Source organism: Melanerpes formicivorus, unplaced genomic scaffold (assembly GCF_026170545.1).
Source record: "Melanerpes formicivorus ecotype bairdi unplaced genomic scaffold, bMelFor1.0.p_v2 SCAF_155, whole genome shotgun sequence".
In the NCBI taxonomy this organism is placed as follows: Eukaryota; Metazoa; Chordata; class Aves; order Piciformes; family Picidae; genus Melanerpes; species Melanerpes formicivorus.
The window spans coordinates 505369-517567 of NW_027142507.1; the positions used below are offsets into that span (position 1 = coordinate 505369).

Genomic DNA, 12199 nt, shown 5'->3' on the forward strand with positions numbered 1-12199 from the left:
TGCAACTGTTGCTTCTAGCCAAATATTTTTGACAGTAGAATAGTTTGAAGCTGTTCTTGACCTTCTCAAGGATGCACCACATAGAATTTAGGGACTGCAGTAAGTGGTGCTTGGGGCTGTGGTTTAGGGGTGAGCCTTCTAGAGCAGGGTTAATGGTTGGGCTTGGTGACCCTGAGGCTCTCTTCCAGCCTGAGTGTTTCTGTGATTATAGCAACACATCAGGCAGGAAGTCCATGTCATGGGAGAGAGTCACAGCTCTTGGAAAGTAAGATCTGCAGTATTAGGTGGAGGACAGTGTAGGAGGCAGCATGCTCTACCTGCCTGAGGGTGGGGAGAGTCTGGGCTGTGCAGTGTTCTGCAGTGCCATTGGTACTGCTGGCAGCATGTGAAATGTGCACTTGAGTTGTGTCAGAGGGTTCCACCTGTTCCTGTCAGAGGGAGCTGATCACTCAGGGAGGCCCCTGGCCCTCAGAATCCCAGATATCCACCACCCTGAGCTATTTCTCAAGTGCTTCACCTATCCCAAATTCATTCTCACATTGCTCAGCAGAGGACCAGCTAAAGCCCTGCCATCCATTGTCAGCCAACCCAGGGTGCTTTTGGTTAGTGTCATCCAGAGCTTCAGCTCAGATGCAAAACATAATCCTGCAGTGTAGTCTGAAGAAGAGGCTGAGTGTACTCCAGGGGTTGTCCAGGGGCTTGGGAGGGGCTGGCAGGATTGCCCAGGGGTGCTTCAGTGGAGTTAGAAAGTGAGGAGGTACAGCCAAGGCACAGTGAGAGGAGAAGGCTCCAGTGAGGGCCTCTACAGAAGTGGCCTCGTGGAAGGCACAGCAGAAGGGAAAGGATTATTTACCAAGACACACTGGGCAGGCACAGATTTCAGCCACCCCCAGACTTCCATCTCATTCCCCCAGAAGATAGGGACCTTGATATCTGTCCTGGACATGGCACTTTGGAACATGGCTTAATGGCCATGGTGGTCAAGGGTGATGGTTGGACTTGATCTTAGAGATCTTTTCCAGCTGAAATAATTCTGATACTCTACTGAAGCAACAATTAATTCTGGTACTCTAATGAAGCAATAATTAATTCTGGTACTCTAATGAAAGCTTAGAGCCTGGAGATGGTTTGGTCCTGTTCTTATTCTCCCCCAACAACGAGGTAGAACTGAAGAGGAAAGGTGCAGGAGATCTCCAGGAGGATGCTTGCTTTCTCTTTCTCAGGCCCCGGAGGCTTGAAGGAGGGTGGAGGGTGTTGGTCAGGGAGGGGCCAGAGGGGATGTGGCACAGCAGCAGAACTGATGGCTGCTGTCCAGGCCCAGCACTCAGAGTGATTTGCCCTGCGGCACAGCCTGCTGTAAGCGGTTTCCACCCGAGCAGTGCAGCTCTGCTCTCTCCAGCAGTGGTCAGCTGCCCAGGTGCATACCTGGGTTTGATTGCTCTGAGACCATCCAGCCTGTCCTTCAGTCCGAGCTGCTCAGCTGTGGCAGACCTCCTGTGAACAGCTGCAGTGAAGTGGAAGATTTCTTCTCACCCTGCACCATCCTGCTCTGACAGACTTCAGATTTAGACCACTGAATCCTGGCTGCCTCTGCTCCTTCTGCTCACCACAGACCCAGGGTGCTGCCAGCTCCTGGGCACAGGAGGGCACTCTCAGTTAAGCACAGGCTCGTTTGACAGCCCAGAGTGCCCCCCTCACCCCCAGCGCATCCTTCTCTGGATCGGTTTATTTCTTGGGGGATTTGTGTCGGTCAGCTGGAATGGTTCTGGTCCTCACTCCCGTGGGATCCTCCCGAGGGATTTTTAATCTCTTATGTGGAGGTTGGGACTAGCTAGGACTGGTAACATCCCCTGGAAATGTGTTCACTGCTGAGACACAACTCCTTGCTGAGAAAATAATGTGGAGATGCTAAACAGGACTACCTGTGGCAAACTGAGCTCTGTGCCAGCCCCAAACCAGAGGGAATTCAGCCTAAAGGAGATCTTGCAGCAAAGGGAGGTCTGGTGAGATTTGTGGCCTGTTAGGCATTATGAGAAGCCAACAAGTAGCAGGAAAAATTTCCAGAGAGCAAAGTAATTATGAGGACTAGATGGGATCTGTGCTCTCTCTCTTTTGTTATCAAACTGACCAGCCAACCAACCTTAATCCTCATCCAGGATTACATTCAGGGTATTTTTAGCAATGCAGTGTCCCAGATAAAAGAGACTCTCAGTTTTAATGTTGATATCTTCTGCACCTTTTGATTTCTGCAGCACTTCTGTGATTGTGTTTAGCAGGTGGATGTGGACACTTCCACCTTTGGGTCTCCAGTGCTGCAAGTAGTGAGGGCTTAGGGCAGTTTGTGATAGATGTACCTGAGGTAGATGATTTTGTTAAAGAGAATAGGAGACTCTGAGGGTGGAACAGGGAATGCTAAGCAAGCAAAGCCTGGGACTAAAGTTTCTGTAATGTTTTATAGACTCATAGGATGGCTCAGGTTGGAAAGGGCTTCAGAGCTCATCTGCTCCAACCCCCTGCCATGCCCAGGGACACCTCTCAGCTAGACTCAGCTGCTCAAGGCCTCATCCAGCCTGGCCTTGATCACCCCCAGGCAGGAGGCAGCCACAGCCTCCCTGGGCAGCCTGTGCCAGAGTCTCCCCACCCTCCTACTGAAGAGCTTCTTCCTCAGCTCCACTCTAACCCTGCTCTGCCTCATCTCCAAACCATTCCCCCTTGTCCTGTCTCCAGACACCTTCGTGAACAGTTCCTCTGCAGCCTTCCTGCAGGATCCCTTCAGGTGCTGGCAGCAGCTCTGAGGTCCCCCCAGAGCCTTCTCCTCTCCAGGCTGCACAGCCCCAGCTCCCTCAGGCTGTGCTCACAGCAGAGCTGCTCCAGCCCTTGGAGCATCTCTGTGGCCTCCTCTGGCCAGCAGCTCTGTGTCCTTCTCCTGCTGGGGACACCAGAGCTGGAGGCAGGATTGGAGGTGAGGTCTGAGCAGAGCAGAGCCAAGGGGCAGAATCCCCTCTGCTGCCCTGCTGCCCACCCTGCTCTGGCTGCAGCCCAGCACACCACTGCCTCTGGGCTGCAGGAGGGCACTGCTTTGTGCTCTGCATCTCAGGTTTTACAGGGAGATGAATTAAAGCCCTTCCCAAATCTGTGGTTCTGAACTGGTACATAATATTTGATCCTCATTATTTAATGCCTGGTAAGAGCTGAAGGTCTGCACCCAATGTCATCTACAATTCCTTAAAGAGCAGGCAAACCCTGCTCAGCTCTGAATCCAGGTTAAGACTTCCAAAGAGCTGCAAATTGTTGAGGCTGAAGTTTGATCACAGCACTTTGGGATGTGGCTTAATAGCCACGGTGGTGTTAGGTCAGCAGCTGGACTCTGAGATCTTGGAGGCCTTTTCCAACCCACACAGCTGTATGATTCTGTGCACTCTGCAGTGTCAGGGCTGCAGCCAGAGCACACAGAGCTAACTCACATGCAACAGCTTCATAGGAAGTTTGAAAGCAAACATCAGGGTTTTTCTCCTCTGTGGTGTAGTGGGTTTGTAATTGTCTCACCCACACTCCTGCAGCCAAGAGCTTGTGCTTGTTGTGAAAATCCCCTTGGACTGTCAAAGGCTGAGTGCTGCTGAGCAGTTACCAGAGAGGAGCAGGGGTTGCTGAGATGCTCTGTAACCAGGGCAGCCTGTACCTGGGGCTTGAAACTCTTGGGTGCTGCTGGGATGCTAAACTGATCCAAGAAGAGCTTCCTGACAGGCACCACCTCGTGCTGCCTGGAACCTGGCTGTGTTCTCCAGCCCAGTCTCACATGTTATGCTCTCTACCCTCTCACTTGGTCAAAGCTTTCAGTCTGTTTCATTGCAATCTGCATTTCAGTGCTTAATTACTTGAGAGTTGTTCAGGCTGTGCTGGCATCCAACCAGAGCTGGACAGGCTGAGAACTGGCTGCAGGCAAATCTCATGGAGTTCAACAAGGACAAGTGCAGGGTCCTCCACCTGGGGAGGAATCACAGCAGGCACCAGGACAGGTTAGGAGCTGCCCTGCTGGAAAGCAGCTCCACGGAGAAAGACCTTGGAGTGCTGGGGGGCAGCAAGTTCTGCATGGGACAGCAATGTGCCCTGGGGGCCAAGAGAGCCAAGGGGAGCCTGGGGGGCAGCAAGAGAAGTGTGGCCAGCAGGGCTGGGGAGGTTCTGCTCCCCCTCTGCTCTGCTCTGCCCTGCTGAGAGCACAGCTGCAATCCTGGGTCCAGTTTGGGGCTCCCCAGCTGAAGAGAGACAGAGAGCTGCTGGGGAGAGCCCAAGGCAGAGGCAGGAGGATGCTTAGGGGACTTGAGCATCTCCCCTGGGAAGAGAGCCTGAGAGCCCTGGGGCTGTTTAGCCTGGAGAGGAGGCTTTGGCAAGGGGGTTGGGCTCAGTGATCTCTGGAGGTCCCTTCAAGCCCCTAACATTCTATGATTCTGTGATAGCCAACTAAGAGCTCTATTTTTGCCCAGATTTATGGTAACAGAAATAGCTACTCCAATGTTTGTGGGCTGAGAAAAATCACATCTCCCTTCTTTTTTCCTATTCTCAGTCTCATTTTTCTGTCCTTTTCAGGAGATAACCTTCCCCCACATACATTTTAACCACAATGACTATTTCTTAGGAGTTCTTCTTACTGGATAGCTGAAAGGGTTTGTACTCACTTGGTCTTTTTTCCTTCTTTATGTCCATCAGTTTTCTGGATGGTTAACTTCAGCTGCCCAACAATTTCCCTTTCCAATTTAAATGTCACATTGTGTTGTGTTAAACAAGCACAAAGGACTGGAGGTTGGGAAGAAATTCTAGACAGTGAGGGTGGTGAGACACAGGATGCCCAGGGAGGCTGTGGGTGCCTGGTGTTCAAGACCAGGCTGGATGAGTAACCTGGGCTGGTGGGAGGTGGCCCTGCCCATGGTGGTGTGGTTGAAACTAGATGGTCTTTAAGGTCCAACCTAAACCTTCTATGAAGCTATGGACTTAAAGCTCCTGTGCCTGAAACAGCAAGGAAAGAGCAGTGTTCAGGATTCATGGAGTGTATTTTAAGGCTTCTGTCTTGTAATCTCATTGTGAGCTAATGAGTGACTGAGGACAGCAGGTCCCATAAACACTCCCAAAAGCAAAGTTTCCTGTGCTGCACACCAAGGGACAGGGCATGGCCTCAGCAGCTCCATCACACCAAATGCTCACATCTCTAGGGATTTCTCATGTAAGGAATAAAGGATTTAGGCTCTGAAGAATCCCTTCAGCTTCGGTTCCACTAAAACCACACAAAGCCCTTGGTTCTCCAGGCTGACCTGTGCTGAGCGTGACCTTCAGTGCAGATCTTAGACCTGGCAGCGCTGTCACATTCTGCAAGCAGCAAACCCTTCTAAAACTGGCAAGGTTCTTACCTTCAGGGGAGCAAGCATTGCACTTCAGAATAGTTCTTTCCTTAAAACAGGCAAAGCGGCAGGATTTGCAGATAAAAGACGGCATTGCCATGTGATTATCACAAAAGCTGCTGCTCCACTTTGTTTCCATTTAGAGCTTTAATGTCTCACATTCACTCTGCCGCTGCTCTCTGCGGCGTGCGGAATTCTCCTGAGCTCATTTGTTAGGTGCTTTGCTGTGGTGCTCAGATGTGTGTAGGCTTTGTTAACGTCTTGTGCCGGTTGTGCCTCAAGGACACAAAGCTTGCCACAGAGCGTTTTTCCTGAAGGAGAAAGATAGCCTTGAATCCTCAAATGCCTTTCCGTGCTAAAGAAAAAAATCCCCAAAGGAAAAAAATAAACCCCGAAGCCAAAGGGAAGAAAACAAATCCCAGCCCCAGAGGGAATAAACAATACCGAACTCAAACCCAAAAGGAAGAAGAACTCCCAGACCCAGAGGGGATAAAACAATGCCACCTCCAAAGGCCAAAGCCGCAGTGAGGAAGGGCAGTCCGTGGCTTGCTCTGCAGTATTTTGGTTGCTGGGGCATCACCTGTGTGCCAAGTGCAAGCCTTTGCTGGGAGCTAACAACACGACCTGGTTTTGCTGCTTTCCCAGCGCATTTGTGTCCTCTAATTCCTGCTATTTGTCCTGCTATCAGCCTGTTGCCTCTCTGAAACGTTCTCCTCTGCCTCTCAGTGCCTCTTTATCTTTTCACCCTGCTTTCAACCCCCCTACCTGTTGGTCATTGCCCTCGTGGCCGTTCTTCCTTCTTTGCCACCTCACCCCACGAGTCTTCCCCTCTACCCTGGGTTCTTCTATCTGGAGACAGTGAAGAGCTGAAGTGGTTGAGAGGAAGTTATTAAAGAGTGCAGGGCCAGAGGAGTCTGCCCTCCAGTGCAGCAATGGTGTTTAAGATGGGATAAACCTCTGGCTTTAGTATAATCACCTCAAACTGATTCTGGTGCCTGTGTTATGTAACCTGAACCAAAACTTAAGAGATATTCAGGGATGGATTCATGAAACCATGCAGGGATCAAACCAAAATGGAGAGGAGCAGAACTGTGAACAGGAAGATTATCTCTCCACGAGGAAAGGCTGCAAGCCCTGGGGATGGAGAAGAGTCTGGAGCAGGGAAGGTGTAATGGGTTGGGGCAGACCCCCTCCCCACCACGCGCAGAAATAACGACTCAGACAAACAGATTGCAAAAGTGATGGAAAGTTTAAATAGAACAGTGAGTGCGTGCAGAGAGCTAGAAATACAGTGACAAGAGAAAAGAACCCAAAACAGACCCAGAGAAATCCCATCCCTACCTGAGGGTACACCCGAGATCCCCAGGGCTCCTTCTTCCCCCTTCCCATTGCTAGGCTAGTCTCAGCTGGCCAGATCTGAGACTGCCCATCCCCCCGTGGCCTTGGGCCTAGCCAGGCCCAAAGCCAGGAGATCTCTCCCCCATGCTACCGGCTGACGGAGGAGGAAGAAAAGAGGAAGTGCCAGACCCCGCTGCGAAACTTATAGTGGTGCAAGGGATCATGGTAGGAAATAACCTAATATCCTGTGTCCACCCACTGGGCTGGACTTCTGGACACAGGAAACACCCCTGTAGCAGAGGGCACCCAGCCCAAACTACGACAGAAGGCTGGGAGACATCTGATCAATGTCTATCAATACCTGAGGGGTGGGGGTCAGGATGAAGGTGCCAGGCTCTTTTCAGTGGCACGCAGTGATAGGGCGAGGAACAGTGGGTTGAAACTGGAACACAGGAGGTTGCACATGAGGCAAACCTTTTGGTGAGGGTGCTGGAGCCCTGGAGCAGGCTGCCCAGAGAGGCTGTGGGCAGCTTCCTTCTCCAGAGACTTTCAGAACCCACCTGGATGTGTTCCTGGGCAAACTGCCCCAGGTGAGCCTGCTCTGGCAGGGAGGGGAACTAGATGATCTCTAGAGGTCCTTTCCGGCCCCTACCATTCTGTGATTCTGTGATTCTCATAGGGATTGGTCAAAAACATCTGTTGAGGTTAAGAGGTAGTCAAGTTTTTCAGACCCTGCAATAGGCTGCTGGATCTGAAAGGTACTGTTTATGGACCATGCCACCCCAAACACTCCTGCTGCCTGCCAACTCTGTGCTTGTTCAGGGCTCAGCTGCCCCACACCTGACTGAATACTGAACATTAAGTACAGCTACCACTGGATGCAGGAAGGGTGAGCCAAGTTTAGGCAGCAGTAGGTAGACCTCAGCAGCTCTGGAAGATACTGCTGTGGGAAGGTTGCCTTCTACAAAGCAGAGCATAAGGAACTTCTCTATGTAGCTGCTGCCAGGACTCTTCCCTGTACATAAAGGGCAAGTGCCTGGGGAAGCAGCATTTCAGAGGGACCTAGCAGACCATTACCTTTCTTCTGGCTCCTGACAGGCACAGAGCCCTGTGACTTCCGAGCAGCTAAAGGGATTGCTTGCCTCTGTTGAACAGACTGCACATGAGCACAAAGCCTTCCCCAGTGGATAAACGTGGGCCGGGGGCTCACGGTGCCTCTATTTGCACCACGGTGGGGTGCACATCCCTCTGTTTCTGATAACAAAGGGGCAGGAGAGCCTCAGATGTTGCCCCTTTCCTCCCATGCCCTGAGGTCATCGCTGCACTGTGTGCCTTTCATTGATGCAGGAAACACAAAGCCTGCTTAGCTACCTGTGAACACGCAGGTAAGTGCAGAAGATCAGAATGGTTGTCTCCTCCCCCAGCAAAGTTCTGATCTGGAGTCTTGCTCCTCTTCCTGTCCCAGCAGCTCCATCAGTTAATGAAATGCCAGCACTGTCTAAACTTCCCAGCTGTGATGTCCTGCACTGCTTTGCACCTTCTCCCCTTGTTGGAGCTCTTCTCTCCCCGTGTGCTCTGCCAGTAGTGATGCCAGTTCAGGGTGATCTGCATTGATCCTGGGGATGCTCTGGGGGCTCTCAGCAGTTCCCACAGTTCAAATAATGATATTTTTACTCTGGCATGAAACTCCTCCTGCATTTTCCTGCCTCCTTTTCCCTGTCCTTCTCTTGCAAATCTCCCACAGTGGAGCTCACAGTTGTTTATCCCTTTCTCAGACCCCTCTAGTCTTCGCTCTCCTAAAAGTCTACACTTTTCCTTACCAAACCCACGTTGTTTTCCCCAGTTTTGCTGGTGTGTTTTGGTTTTTGTTTTGGTTCTTAAAATCTTAGCTATCCACTCAAGTTTGTTGTGGAACACTGATGCTCTCTCTTCCCCTTCCTCAAATCTTCCATCCCAGATTTACTGAGCTTCCCTTGTGCTGGAGCTTGGTAGCACAGATAGCACAGACTTAACCAACTTAGCCTCAGACTCTGCACCTGGAGAGCCAGAGGTGGGAGAATTAAGAGAAAGGACCATGGACACCTCAGAAGGTAGGAGCAACAAGAAGAAATGTAAATAATAATCATTTTAAATGAACACACAAAACCCCCCAGAAGCTAAAACTCTTTGCCATGCTCCTGGCAAAGAGGTAACTGCAGGCAGGATGCTGAGGCAGGTGGTGGTGTGTTGTGGTTTCTCAGGGTAGCTTTGTCAGGAGAGGAGGGGAAGCTGCTGCTGCCCTGTGTGAGGCAGTGATGCAGCCAGAGAGCCTCTGTTTAACAGCAGCTGTTCTGAATACTGAAGAGGTTGCAGCGAGGATATCAGAGTGGGAAGAAAATGCTGCTGTTCTTAGAAGCATTCCATGCACAAGGAACAAAATAAAGCCTAAGTCTAGCTAATTGTGTGGTGAAAGCCACAAGCCCAGGGTGAGCTCGGGGCAGCTTGCAATGTGGGGCACAGGGCACAGTCTGCCTCGGGGCTTTGCCAAAGCCCTTCCTGGCAGCTGCAACTAACCGCTGCAAAATCCTCCTGTGGAAGTAGGCAGCACAGGACACCCAACAGCCTCTGTGCAGGCAGAGCTCTGCCCTCCAGGCATGAAGAGTTGTGCCTGTCTAGCTTTCCACCACAGTGATGCAGTTGTTATTGTCATTTTAACTGTGAAAGCTAAACATTAACCCCATGAAAATGGAGTGCAGCCATCAGTGTGGGTCTCACCTTTCCCCTGAGAGCACTGGCTCTTGCTGCCTGAAGAGAAGGTAAAAGATCAGAGTGGAAGATATTTGCCATGATTTTATTTCTTAAAGCTTATGAGGCTGCTGAGCCTCTGGCACAGGCTGCCCTGGGAGGCTGTGGCTGCTCCTGCCTGGGGGGGCTCAAGGCCAGGCTGGGTGAGGCCTTGAGTGGCTGAGTCTAGCTGAGAGGTGTCCCTGGGTACGGTAGGGAGGCTTGAGGAGATGAGCTCTGAGCTCCCTTCCAACCTGAGCCATTCTGTGACTCTCTGATCTCAGGGACTGTGTTTGGTATTGTGCCTGTATGTGAGATAAAAGAGTAGCTCTGGCAGGCCAGGTCACAGTGCTGCTCCCAGCCTTGAAGGGATGCAGGCAAAAGCAGAAGTCACAGCATCAGCCCTGCAGTGGTGGTGACCCTGGGCCGTGTGCAAGGCTGGCTGGGCAGGGAGGGAAGCAATACTTTCAGTGCCACACTCTCCCTCACTGAATCGCTTGCAAATCAGATGCTTCACTTCACAGTGTGCCAGTAAGGCTCTGGCAACACCAGTCTGAGGCTTGGGTGGTCTTGGGGCCATGGGAGCTCTTCACAACAGCTAGCAGCCAGAAACTGCCAGCTTAGGAGCCGGTGGGGAGCAGAAGAAAGCTCTGGGTGAGCAGAGCTGGCAGTCATGCAGCAGGGCTCCCTGTAAAAGACAAGGTGATCAGTACATGGCCAGGAAAAGACTCTGTCCAGCTGCAGAGCAGAGATTACCCTGAATATGCCCAAAATGGGGTTTCCCTCCCCTCACCCAGCCTGGCCTGGGCCATCAGTTTGTCCTGGGAGATCTGCAGGTGCTGCACATGCTCCCTGCCGAGCCCCGGGCAGGGGAGGTCATCCCGGAAAGTCTTTGTCCTAAGGTGATTGTCACTGCTCAGCCCATGCCCCCTGGAATGCTCCTGAGCTGCCACCCACCCTCTGTTGCCACCTCTCCCTGTTTCCACAGCCAGGAACCACCCTCTTCTTCCTCATACCCCTGGATTTCCACAGCGTGGGAGCACAGCGCTCTCAGTCCCAGCTCCACTCTCTCTTGGATCTCTCGTGGATCCAGGCAGTTTCCGTAAGCTGCGCTCATCTCTTGCTCTTCTTTCTTCTGGCTTTTCGCAGCAGGGGTGCCCGCAGCAGCTCTCTCCCGGCGGCTCTCCGCCGGTGGGGTGCGTGTGCCCGCAGCAGCTCCCTCCCGGCGGCTCTGGCGGGGTGCGTGTGCCCGCAGCAGCTCCCTCCCGGCGGCTCTGTTAGTGCAGTGCCTCTCCAGCTCAGAACTGCTCCCTCTACCCCTGCCTCAACAGCTCCTCCTCCACCACTGCCATTCCTGCACCGGACTCGATGATCCTCCAGGTCTCTTCCAACCTTAGTGATACTGTGGGGCAAGACCCTCAGCCCCAGCCAGCACCCGTGGAGGATAGTGGAGCAGTCAGCAATGTTAGCCCTAACAACCGGGGGGCCACCAGGCCCCCCGGCCTTTGGAGTCACCACCACCATCACCCCGTGCGCACCAAGGGCACTCACCGGAGACGAGAGGAGGATCCTCAGCCCAGAAGGGCTCAGCTTAGGGCTGCTGCCCCTCCTGGCGGTGTTAAATAGGGGAGTGGGTGGGGAAGGCAAAGAGTCCACACCTGGGGAGGGAGGAGACTCCAGGAGAGCCCAGGTGCTGTGGGTTTGAGGGGGAAAAGGGGAAATGGGGTGGGTGGGGTGGCAGCAAAGGGGCAGCTCTGGTGGGAAAGGAGAGGTGGTGGTGACAGGAGGGGGTTGTAAAATAACTTTGTTTTCCATCAATCTTCCCTGATGCACAACTGCAGACCATGGCTTGCTTTGCCTCCCTGCAGAAGGAACAAACCCACCAATGCTTCATCAAACAAAGCACAGTGGTGGCTATTGCATCATTATCACTCTGCTTGGTGGGGAGATCTGTGCTTTGCAGATCAAGATAACAAGCTTTGACAGAGGAAAAACAACCAGTCAAGGCTTCCTGCGTCTCTGCTCTTTACCTGGCCAGGACAAAGTCTCTTTGACTTTTAACCCCTCTTTTCTCAGGTACAAGAGCCACTTCTGTCTCCCTCCAAACTGTGGCTGCGTAGCTTTTCATCCTGTTAGTTAGAAGTCCTACAGGCAGAGCTGCAGGGAGCTTCATGTGCAAGGTCTCACCGTTTGTCCAAGTCACTGCCCTGCTTTAGAAGGTTAAAAATCTAACTGTGGAATTAACTTGTGGGTCTGTGGTGGGTTTTTTATCATGACTTTAGTGCTGTGCATGACTCTATTTGTGTAGTAGATTTAGAGAAGAAAAGCTGTCAGGGGAAGAAAATCTCCAAGTGCTGCCTGGTGCCGCTAGGAGCTTTCAGATGGAGCCCATGGGCTCTCCGCCAGGGCCTTTGGCTTCTTGCTTGAACTCCAAAGGCATTTTCAGAGCAGCACATTGCAAGAGGGACTGGAGCCTGGCTGGGTGCTTTTTTCAGGGCATTATTGCATCTGATCAGTTGGGAGCTGCCTGAATGTAGCCCCTCCAACACTCAGCTTGCTGCAGGATTATTCCAGAGAGTGTTAGTTTTTGTGGGAGTTGTCAGGAGCTGTCAGCTGCAGCTGAGGGGTTCTGGCAGCAGGGCTTGTGAAGAAAGTCAGGGTCTGGTTCTGTGGTTGTTTTAGTTTTATCTTTATCTTAAAGTGATGAG

At 52.1% G+C, this 12199-nt stretch overlaps 1 protein-coding gene and 1 long non-coding RNA gene across 26 annotated transcripts in view; one reads left to right on the top strand and one right to left on the bottom strand.

The window, feature by feature from the left end:
• RIMS1 (regulating synaptic membrane exocytosis 1) overlaps nt 1–12199 on the top strand; it is a 286098-nt gene that overhangs the window by 111389 nt on the left and 162510 nt on the right. The gene's annotated exons all lie outside the window — the stretch shown is intronic.
• On the bottom strand, nt 5532–7046 carry LOC137456993 (uncharacterized). The gene is made up of 3 exons (XR_010991184.1): nt 6732–7046; nt 6156–6256; nt 5532–5701 (listed from the first exon to the last, which is right to left on the bottom strand). It is a non-coding gene; the product is annotated as an uncharacterized lncRNA (long non-coding RNA).